The sequence below is a fragment of the Equus przewalskii genome, chromosome 2, assembly GCF_037783145.1.
Source record: "Equus przewalskii isolate Varuska chromosome 2, EquPr2, whole genome shotgun sequence".
Lineage (NCBI taxonomy): Eukaryota > Metazoa > Chordata > Mammalia > Perissodactyla > Equidae > Equus > Equus przewalskii.
Genome location: NC_091832.1, coordinates 81,754,702 through 81,764,488, shown reverse-complemented (window position 1 = coordinate 81,764,488; position 9,787 = coordinate 81,754,702).

Here is a 9,787-nt window from a genome sequence, read left to right as displayed (position 1 = left end):
GTCTTTTCTCCCTCCACTGTGCTTCCCGGTACTGTGTGAATGCGCTGTTGAAGCACTCCTTGTGTGGTACTTGTACGAGTTTCCTAGGGCTGCTGTAAAAGATCACACAAACTGGGTGGTTTAAAACAACAGACATTTTTTCTTGTATGGTTCTCGGGGCTAGAAATGCCAAATCAGGGAGTCAGCGGGGTTGGTTCCCACTGGGGTTCTGAGGGAGAATCAGTTCCCTGTCTCTCTCCTAGGTTCTGGTGCTTGCGGGCAATCCTTGGTCTTCCTTGGCTTGTGGCAGCAGAACTCCAGTCTCTGTTTGCTTCTTCACATGGTGTCCTCCCCTGTGTGTGTCTGTCTCTCTTGTCTTTTTCTTATAAGGACATCAGTCATATTGGAGTGGGGCCCACCTGCTCCAGTATGATGTCATCTTAACTGCTGTAGGGGAGGAAAAGCAATTTCTCCTGCACCCGTTTGAGTTCTTAGCTGAGATGTAATAAAAAGGTAATGAGAGAAAAACAAACAGTAGTTTATTAGCATGTATACCTCATGTATACATGGGAGATACCCAGGGAAAAATGAGTAGCTCCCCAAGGTGGCTTAGAATTCAGGATTAAATGCCATCTTTTGTGTGTGTGTGTGTGAAGAAGATTGGCCCTGAGCTAACATCTATGCCAATCTTCCTCTATGTTGTATGTGGGATGCTGCCACAGCATGGCTTAATGAGCAGTGTGTAGGTCTGCACCCAGAATCCGAACCCACGAACCCCAGGCCACTGAAGCGGAGCATTCAAACTTAACCACTACACCACCAGGCTTTCCCCTGAATGCCATCTTAACAGGGAAACAGGAGGGGAGATGTTGGCCTCTGAGGTGGGAGTAAGTGATTTTTAGGAAGATGAATGAGCCCTTAGAAGAACAGATGGGAGGTATGTTGGTTTGTGACAAAGTTTGTCCGGGTGTGGTGTCCACTTCTAGTGTTTTCTCCCGTGATGAGAGTTAGTCTTCCCTGGTTGATGAAACTCCTGGGGAGGGGATTCATGACAATTGAGTTCCTTTTGTCATTAGGTAGATAAGGGAGTTCACAGAAAGACTCTCCCTGCATTTGCTGTTTTTCAAGTGCCTACAGCTCAAAATAATATGCCAAAGTGGCTATTTTGAGATGGTATGTCCTGAACTCCTACAGTCATATTTTGGGGTGACATTCTACTACCCTTCACCTGATTATGTCTACAAAGACCTTATTTCCAAATAAGGTCCCATTCTGAGGTGCTAGTGGTTAGGACTGCAGCATATCTTTCTGGGGACACAATTCAACTCACCACAGTGTTATAATCTTTGTTTACATTGTCACCTTTTCCTACTGCGCTGTGAGCTGCTTGAGGACACTTCTTTGTCAGCTGTATATATCCTGGCACCTGGTACATTGCAGTGCTTGATAAATAATGACTGATAAATGAGTAAGCAAGCGTATGTATTCACAGTCATTGGGTTGGGAGTTGGGGAGATGTTGGTAATTGATAGAAAAGGGCCCCTGACTCCTGCTTGGGTGTCTAGAATTCATAATTCTGAAAAATATTGACTGTAGTAGGTAGAAACACTACAATTTCACATTGTAAAACCAGTTTCACTATTTCAATAAACCTGACAGAAATGGTACATGTGTCCACAGAAAGGCTGCACAGGCTAGCCAAAAAGTCAAGTTTCTTTGCTTTTAACTCAGAATTCATATTAGATGGGAACTGAGGTGTGGCTCAGAAAAGCTAAAGCTCAGAGCCTTCTCTGCCTAATGACGTTGCAGAGTCAGTTTGCAGGAGCCAACTTCTAAGCTGAGTGGTCTCTTCCAGAGCCCCGAACAGAAGGTGGGAGCAAGAGCTCACATTTGCTATTGGTGTTACCCTCACCATACTCATTAATCTACAGCAACTACCCTTCTCTCGTTCAAAGCTGGTCTGTGGACTCTCTCTCCTCTGTTTCTCTCTACTCCCCTAGTCTTGCCCAGGCTTTGGTTTTCTTTCTTTGACTTCCCCTGCATTACGTCCCCCTCACTGAGCAACAAGGCTCGCCAGCTTTCCTGTCTTCGGGGAAAGGGATAGCTTCTCACCACAACAGAAGAACTCAATTTCTGGCCCTCCATAAAGAGGATATTAGAGGACTTTGGGAAATCCTCTCAATACGGATGGGATGCCTGGCTAGTAAAGCTCTTGTTTTGCTTCATAATCCTATTTTGCATGTCAGAAGTGAATACCACCCTCATCCTTTTTCTTTGTTACTTCTACAACAAATTCTAATTTCCCCCATGGCAGATGGATACCTTGGGCCTGCCAGTACAAAAACAAACAGGAAAAGCTAATTAAATCATCTTCAAAATATCATTTCTAATGTACTTAGTAATTATAAGTTACTCAGTAACAAGTGCCAAAGAAGAAATCAACTGGGTGATGAGACAGAGAGAGTAACTTGGTGGGAGTTCACAGAGGGCTTTCCAGCTCATCGAACAGCCCTGAAGGAGTGTAGGAGTTCAGAGTATGCCACCCTAAAATATGCCACTTTGGCATAAGGATTATTTCGAGCTGAAGGCAATTAAAAAAAAAAGCAGACGCAAGAAAAGCTCTCTGCCTTCCTTCTCTCTACCAGAAAGGGCAAGGTTATTCTTAATTGCTAGAGACAGCTCTAGACTCTATCAACCCAGATGGCAGGCAGCAGAGGAATCTACATTACAAACCTTGCCAGAACAACCCTTATCTTCCATTAGTATCCCCCATATGTTTACCTTCCCACAATTTGCCACCCCTAAAAGCCTAAAGCCCTTTTCCTCTGTCTTGTTGTTACTGCCCAAGAGGGGTCGTCTGCCTGCCCAAGACATGCCAATAGTTGAGAAGCAAGGTGGTAGGAGAGAAAGGGATTTATTACAGCTTGCTAGCAAGGGGGAAGATGACCAACTAATGTCCGAAAGAACCATCTTGCAGAACAAAGATCACAGGCCAGCTCCATAGGGGCTGGTCTCCAGGTGAGGCAGACATCTGGTCTTAGTTCTCAACAGTCCTCTGTTTTACTGGATATGTATCAGAGACCAAGAGCAATGCCCTATACCCCGATCTTTCAGTTTTCATTGATAATGGCTATCAGCATAGACTCTGTGCTCAGGGGTCATCACATTCCTAAAGAACTCCAAAGAACAAAGTTATCAACTTATAGCAACTGAGAGGGGCCATAAAATCTACAGAGCATGTCTGGATTAGTTAATCAAAGGTCATTCAAAGTTACGGTATGGTTTCTTTTCTATAATATGGCTTCCCTTATGTCAGCCTTGTGTTGAGCTGGTATCATTGTCACTTCTTTATGAGATTTATTGTTCTTTTGTTGAGCTGCTATATAAGCCTAAGTTCTAACTATCCCCTTGACTTACTTATCACTGAATACTCCTGTGTGCATATGCAACACACATATTAATAAACTTCTTTTTTTTTTCCTCTCTCTTGTTAATCTGTTTTGGTCAGTCTAATTTGCAGGGCTCCAGCCAATGAACCTAAGATGGATAAAGGAAAAAGGTTTTCCTCCCCTACAGGGGAAAAAAACTTAGCAGAAGGGCACCAAGGAGATCATATTGTCCCCTTCATTAAGGCATGGACCACGTTTCACCACTGCCTTGACCAGTCAACCACTTAATTTTGCTCTGCAATTTTCCCCATTTATTTCAGATTGACAAGCATGTTCCCAAGGATTTAGTCTTGGGCAAGTCTTGTGACACTCTCAGATAGCCTTATCTAGTGACTTTATTTTTATGTTTTAAGAACCTATAACTTTCCTGGTGGAGTCTGGAGGAGGGAGGAGGAAGAACTAGAAGCTTTTGTGATGCTATGTCTCGGCTGCTCATTAGAATCACCTGGGGAGCTTTAAAAACTATGTACATGTCAGTATGTAAGAGTTTGTTATTATTACTTAAGCTCTAGTTTCTGAGACAACATTGATCAGGCTCTGAATTCTGGAAGAACACCTTTTGGATTTCTGTAGTTAAGTCAGGTCCATGCTACTTCTCTTTCAGATGTTGGCACTGGCCTGTGTTTGAGTGACATTCCTCAGCCTGCGCTCGCTACTCTCCATCCTCTCTTCTCAGCCCTTTGCATCACTTATTTGACTTTAGCATGAGCCTGTGCTGCACCTTTATACAGCTGTGTCAATACCTGCAATGTCATCCCACCCAGTGTTGTGGATGCTTGACGAGCCCGGATACCAAGATCCCGTCAGGCACAGGGCATATCTTATTATAGCAGAAAGGTGTGGTGCTGAGTGTGACGGCTCAAGTTAGGGACACTTCTGTTTGTGAGAGACTAGAACTATCTAATGAATATACCTGGTATCTCTATGGTATTTGGTAACATAATGTTTATATTTCCATTTTGCCCATGAGTGATAGAATTAAGAATAAGTTCATTAATCTTACTTCTTGAAATTCTACAGCCTGCCTTTTTTCGGATTCCTCAGAATTAGTCGACCAGATTCACTTGGGTTCACTTGCTTGGTGTGGTCCGTGAAAGTTTGAAGTCATGGAAACTGGGATTTAAGATTGTTTATTAATGGGTAGGTGAGAAAGAGCCCAACAGGAGCCCAGGACAAGGTAGTACCCAGCAGAGGGCTGTGGATGCTAAAGGACGTGTAGACTTTCTGAAGCATTCGCTTGATTATCCATTATTTTCTTCTTGTCTTTTTACTGTTTCAAAAAACATTTCTTGTACACCATTGTGTTAGAAAGGCTCTGTGGGTGCCTGGCTCTCAGTAGGTGCCCCTCAAATGTTTGTGGAATGAGTAAAGAGGAAAATGATTTGTAGAAGGAGTGCCTTATGAATGGCCCTGATAATGTTCCTTGTGTCATGGACTTTCTGATTGGTCATTTCTGGAATGAATTTGGATCAAATGCTCCTGCTTACTGATTTCTTCAGCTACCTTTTCTTCTTAGGTATTTGATGGAATGGACATCATTTCTGTCTCACTCCTACATCCTCTCCACATAAGCTTGTTAGTCATGACATTCTCATTTATAAATCCATTTTTATAGCTTTTTATCTAGTAGGAAGAATTGGGGTTAGTTTCAACATTGTTTGTAAAAGAATTATACTCTGCTTTTCTATTTATATCTTAATTTTCTATATACTTTCCTTTTGCTTTTTGCCTAGTTTCTGTTCTTTCTCCATTTTTCCCCAGCTGCTATTTTCTTGTTCATACATAGATCAGGATTAAGAATGAGAGCTAGTGAAAAACTCTATTTTAGAGAAGAATTGTAATAAGGATGTCCATATTTACTAAAGGCATTTGTCTTCTTTTCATTAATTGTAATTTATGCTATGCATTTTGCTGGGGTGATAAAAGGAAACAACTGAAACCAACTCTATTGTTAGAGTCTTTGTCAGCCCCTTGGCCTTGGTCTCTATCTCTTGGATGCCCTGTCAAGGGCCTGGCATACAGGAGGCCCCTCATAAATGTTTATTTAATGACTAGAAAGGAAACAGAGAAGATTTCCAAACTCAAATTAGTTCCATAAAAAAATTGAAATGGAAATGGGAAAAAGACTGAGATGGAAATGAGATTTCAGAGTTCTCTGAGGATCTTGCTGCTCATCTGCCTTTTCTCTATTAGCATTGATAATTGAAAATTGACTGCATTTAATTTCAGATTTATTAAGTGATACACAATTTATTTTTCCCCCAAAATCAGTGTTGTTTGAGTACTTATCAAATTGATTTATCCAATTAATTTTCAAACTTTTGACTCATTTTTTTTCTTACAAGCTTGTTCTATACCTCCAAATACTTCAAATAAATCACCCCTCTACAGCTACTGGAGAGGTGGCAGTAAAGCTTAATATCACAAAAATCTCAATTCATGGAACCCAATTTTCCAGAGATGTAGGCTTTATGAAATGAAAATGACTGTTGCAATCCGTGTAAAATCTGCCTTCCGCTCAAGGTGATGGCAGAGGCACCCGCATTAATGTCTCAGGCAATTCCCTTCGACTAGTTGTCCTTTAAACACCCTTGATTACTTGCATTAGTTGGGATTTCTCTTTCAAGAGCTTGTCCATTTTGTATGTTTTCCTGTTCTTGGCTTCTTTGACCCTCACACCATCAGATGGGTGTGATCAATGTGAAGTTTCCCTCTCAAGTTTCTCAGCCAGCTTCCCCTTCCTCACTTTCCAAGAACTGCTCAGGTTTCTCCCTGGAGGTGGGACTTTATCTTCTAGATTTCCCTGTTCTTCTTTTCTGGGTTAGGCGTTTGTTGATGTATTTCCTTGCTGGTCAGCATTTGTTACCCAGTGAAAATGTCAGCCCCTGTAAGTTTCTTCCTAGCTCTCACATTTCCTGAGAACAAGTGACTGATTTCCATGTTTATAGAATATTATTTCTAATGGAAGTGCCCTTGACCCTGACCCGTTCTGTAAAAATGAAATTTTTTTATTTCATTTTCTCTCATTTTTGTGCTGGGTCTTGAACCCAATATTCTCACAGTTGAAAGCTATGTTTTCTAGCTTTGTTTCCTCTGACTCATACTGACAGTTTTTACTTGGATCTTCAGTTAATTTTACTATGAAACTAGCATAACAAAGTGTAATCAATTGGCTAAGAGATTGCCACTAATGCCTGTGGATTTTTGACTATACAATCAATGAGTTTACTTCAGATTGCACATCCTAATGTAAAAGATTAACTTTTATTGCCTAGAAGTCTGGAATTCGCCTATTGGATGGCAGCAGTTACTTACGAATAGCTTAAAATGATGAAAGGAATAGTGGCAAGTCATCAGGAGCAGAGGTGGAAAAATCATTGCAAGCCCGTGATTGTCCTTAAATAAGAAGACTATTGCAGACTTGAACATATGTGCAGCTTCTTCGAGTAGCAATCATTGAGCCACATCTTAGCCAGATTTTTTCTACATGTCCCAGTGATGTTTGAATATCCCTCTCTTTTCCTTGCCTTCCACAACCCAGGAAAGGGAAATTCAATAACAATTTAACACAACAATTTAATGTCCCCCTGATGTGGATGAGATTTCAGATCTTCTTCATAGTATACTGCGATTTCTAGCTTTCAAGAAACAAATGGATAATGATAGTGTCTTTGTTTCCTCTTACCTCCACGTCTCAAAATGTTAAAAATTTGTATGCGATCGAAAATGAATGTCTACATTGACTGTAGAGAAAAGAAAATAAGCAAGCAACACTCTGCCCAAAGTTTCAAGTGAATGGTGGTCTTAGGCACCTGCAGCTGACATGACAGCCCCTGGTTAGTCCTAACTACTCCGCCTCCCAGATGGAAATCTTGGCCAAACTCCTGTTGGCCTGAATTTGATGCAAGGTCAGCTCAGAGGACAAAAGACAAGTGAATGCACAGCACACCTTTTTCTTGTTCCAAAAGTGAAATTTCTTTCAAGGAGGCCACACTGTTCCTCTTCAAACCACTAGTTTTCCCTGGGGTTTCCTTAATGGGAGTGTGCCGTAATTATGAGAAAATGTCACAAACCAAAGAATAGCGAATATTGGGGCTGACTGAATAGCTGTCCGCCAACTCTAGATCCCAATGAGTGACATTATAGTGTTTCTTTTCTTGGATTTAAACTGCATCTTTCTCCCCCTTAGCACCACAAGACTTTAACTAGCATTCAATAGAAATTCAATAACCCAGTGTCTCCAGTGAAAATGTACAGATATATCTGAAAGTTGCCTTTTTATAGGGAACTAGTCCATTTGGATTTAGTTTATGAATGACTTATTCTGAAGAATAAGCCAGAGGCACCCTTGGGGGAGAAGAGGTAGTAAGTAGGACATCTTGGGAGCACCTTTTGCAGGACAGGATGTCCCCACATATCAGGCTGACTCAAGGTTCTGAGCGGGCTTGAGGTTAAGCAAATAAAAATACAGTGCTTGCTTGAGCTAGAGTCGGAAAGGCCAGTAATTTTGAGTGTTTTAGATAAGATTCTATGTTTACAACATTGCTTCTCTGTAGAGAGAGACATTTCACAATGTTTCTTTTGATGAAGACTCAAGTGGTTTATGGAAATTCAGAGAGACACTCGTCTGGAAAGGTGTTCCTTGCAGAGTAATGATGATGGCAAAAAATAGTGTGCCCACATCTGTTGAGAATTAAAGGTTGTTGGAATAATGTTTGTCATAAATAGTTAATGAGGAGTTCACAAACTTGATCATTCAGACACACCCTACCCTCACTCCAGGAACAAAAACAAGCCAACAAAACACACTCACGCACATGCATAGGAAAAAGATCAGAAGGAAATGCATTGAAATATTCACAGTGCTAGTCTAAAATGGTGGCATCTTATTTTCTTTTTCGTACTAATATGTATATTCTAAATTTTCTGCGGAGTGTATACAATAAAATTCTTAAAAATTAAACATCATTGTTTGTCTTTTAACACTGCACCTGATTTTGAAGGCATTAAAAAGGAAAACAACACAACACTTCCCAGAACTCCAGGAAATTAAATGAGATCAGAAGCACAGAGTCCGAGGGGAAGCTCCAGTAGGTCAGTTAAATGCCTTGCCCCCTCTCCAAGTGCCCCAGTATGTGGAATGGCCATGACAGCTAACTGCAGTTCAGATAGCAAACCAAAGAGAGAGAGAGAGAGGCTTTTATTTGAATTGTCAACCATAGCCTTGAGATACAGCGCAAGCGGTTTTAACAGCCAAATCACATCTTTGCGAACAATGTCACAAAGATAGAAAAGGAGCATTATATTTTTTATCTCACAGATGTCCTGAATAAAGTACACTTGGTTCCAATTTCATCTTGATAGCACATCGCAGATCACAGTGACAGCCTCGCTGGAAAATCTCTGATGCTGGGTTCAGCTTGGTTTTTTCCACTCTGGGTGGAGAAGCTCTGCATTTTCATTAGCACAGACCCATTACTATTACTTACCATTTAACAGGTCTTTTTGGTTTTGATGGATTTCTTAGCACAGGTACTAGAATGTCCTGGCTTCTAGAGGATGCGGGTGGGTCAGGTGAACTTTAGCAAGGATTCCATCAGGGTAAACACCCCATGGTATCACTTACCATCTGCCATAGCATCTGCTTAAAAGACATGGTTTACAAACTAAGTAGACAGTAAAACTCTGGGTTCCTAGGCCCACATGATCTCCAGGACAAAACCTGAGCTGTATTTTCAAAGGCATCAGGAACCGAAACCATAATGACCTCTGGCACTCGGAGAGCTCATTTATTAAAAGGGCCAAGAAACCTGGAAGATGGAACACAGCTTCAGAAAGGAGTGATCGACTCTCCTTTCTCCCTGGTAGGAGTAGATCTGTGTGCATCTAAGTTAAAGGCCCCATGGAAGGTCACATTGTCGATAATCTGAGGTTGATTCTGGAGTTTATAGGGCTGGGTCCTGTTTGGTTTGGGGCTTTACCTTAACTAGGAGCGAAAGAAAGAAACAGAAGAAAGTCAGAGGCAGGGCCATGCCACTCGTGAGAGGGGAGCTGTATGTAAACAGGCATCAGACAGCAAATAGGGACATAGCCACAAACAAGAGCAGTCTCCATGGTGCTCACCATTGTCAGGAGCAGGAGTCGGCAACGCTTTGGGGCTTGGTGCCTCGAGGACGTCAGGGAGACCTGGCAGGGGCAGAGGGGGAGGAGAAAAACAGAGAGGAGCAAGAACAGCAGAAGAAAGGAGGAGGTAGCTTCATATGCCTCCCCAACTAGACTGGCAGGTTTTGAGCATGGAAATAGTACTCTTGGCTCTGTTGTTCACGGCTCCTAGCACAGTGATGGGTCAGGGAGAGAAT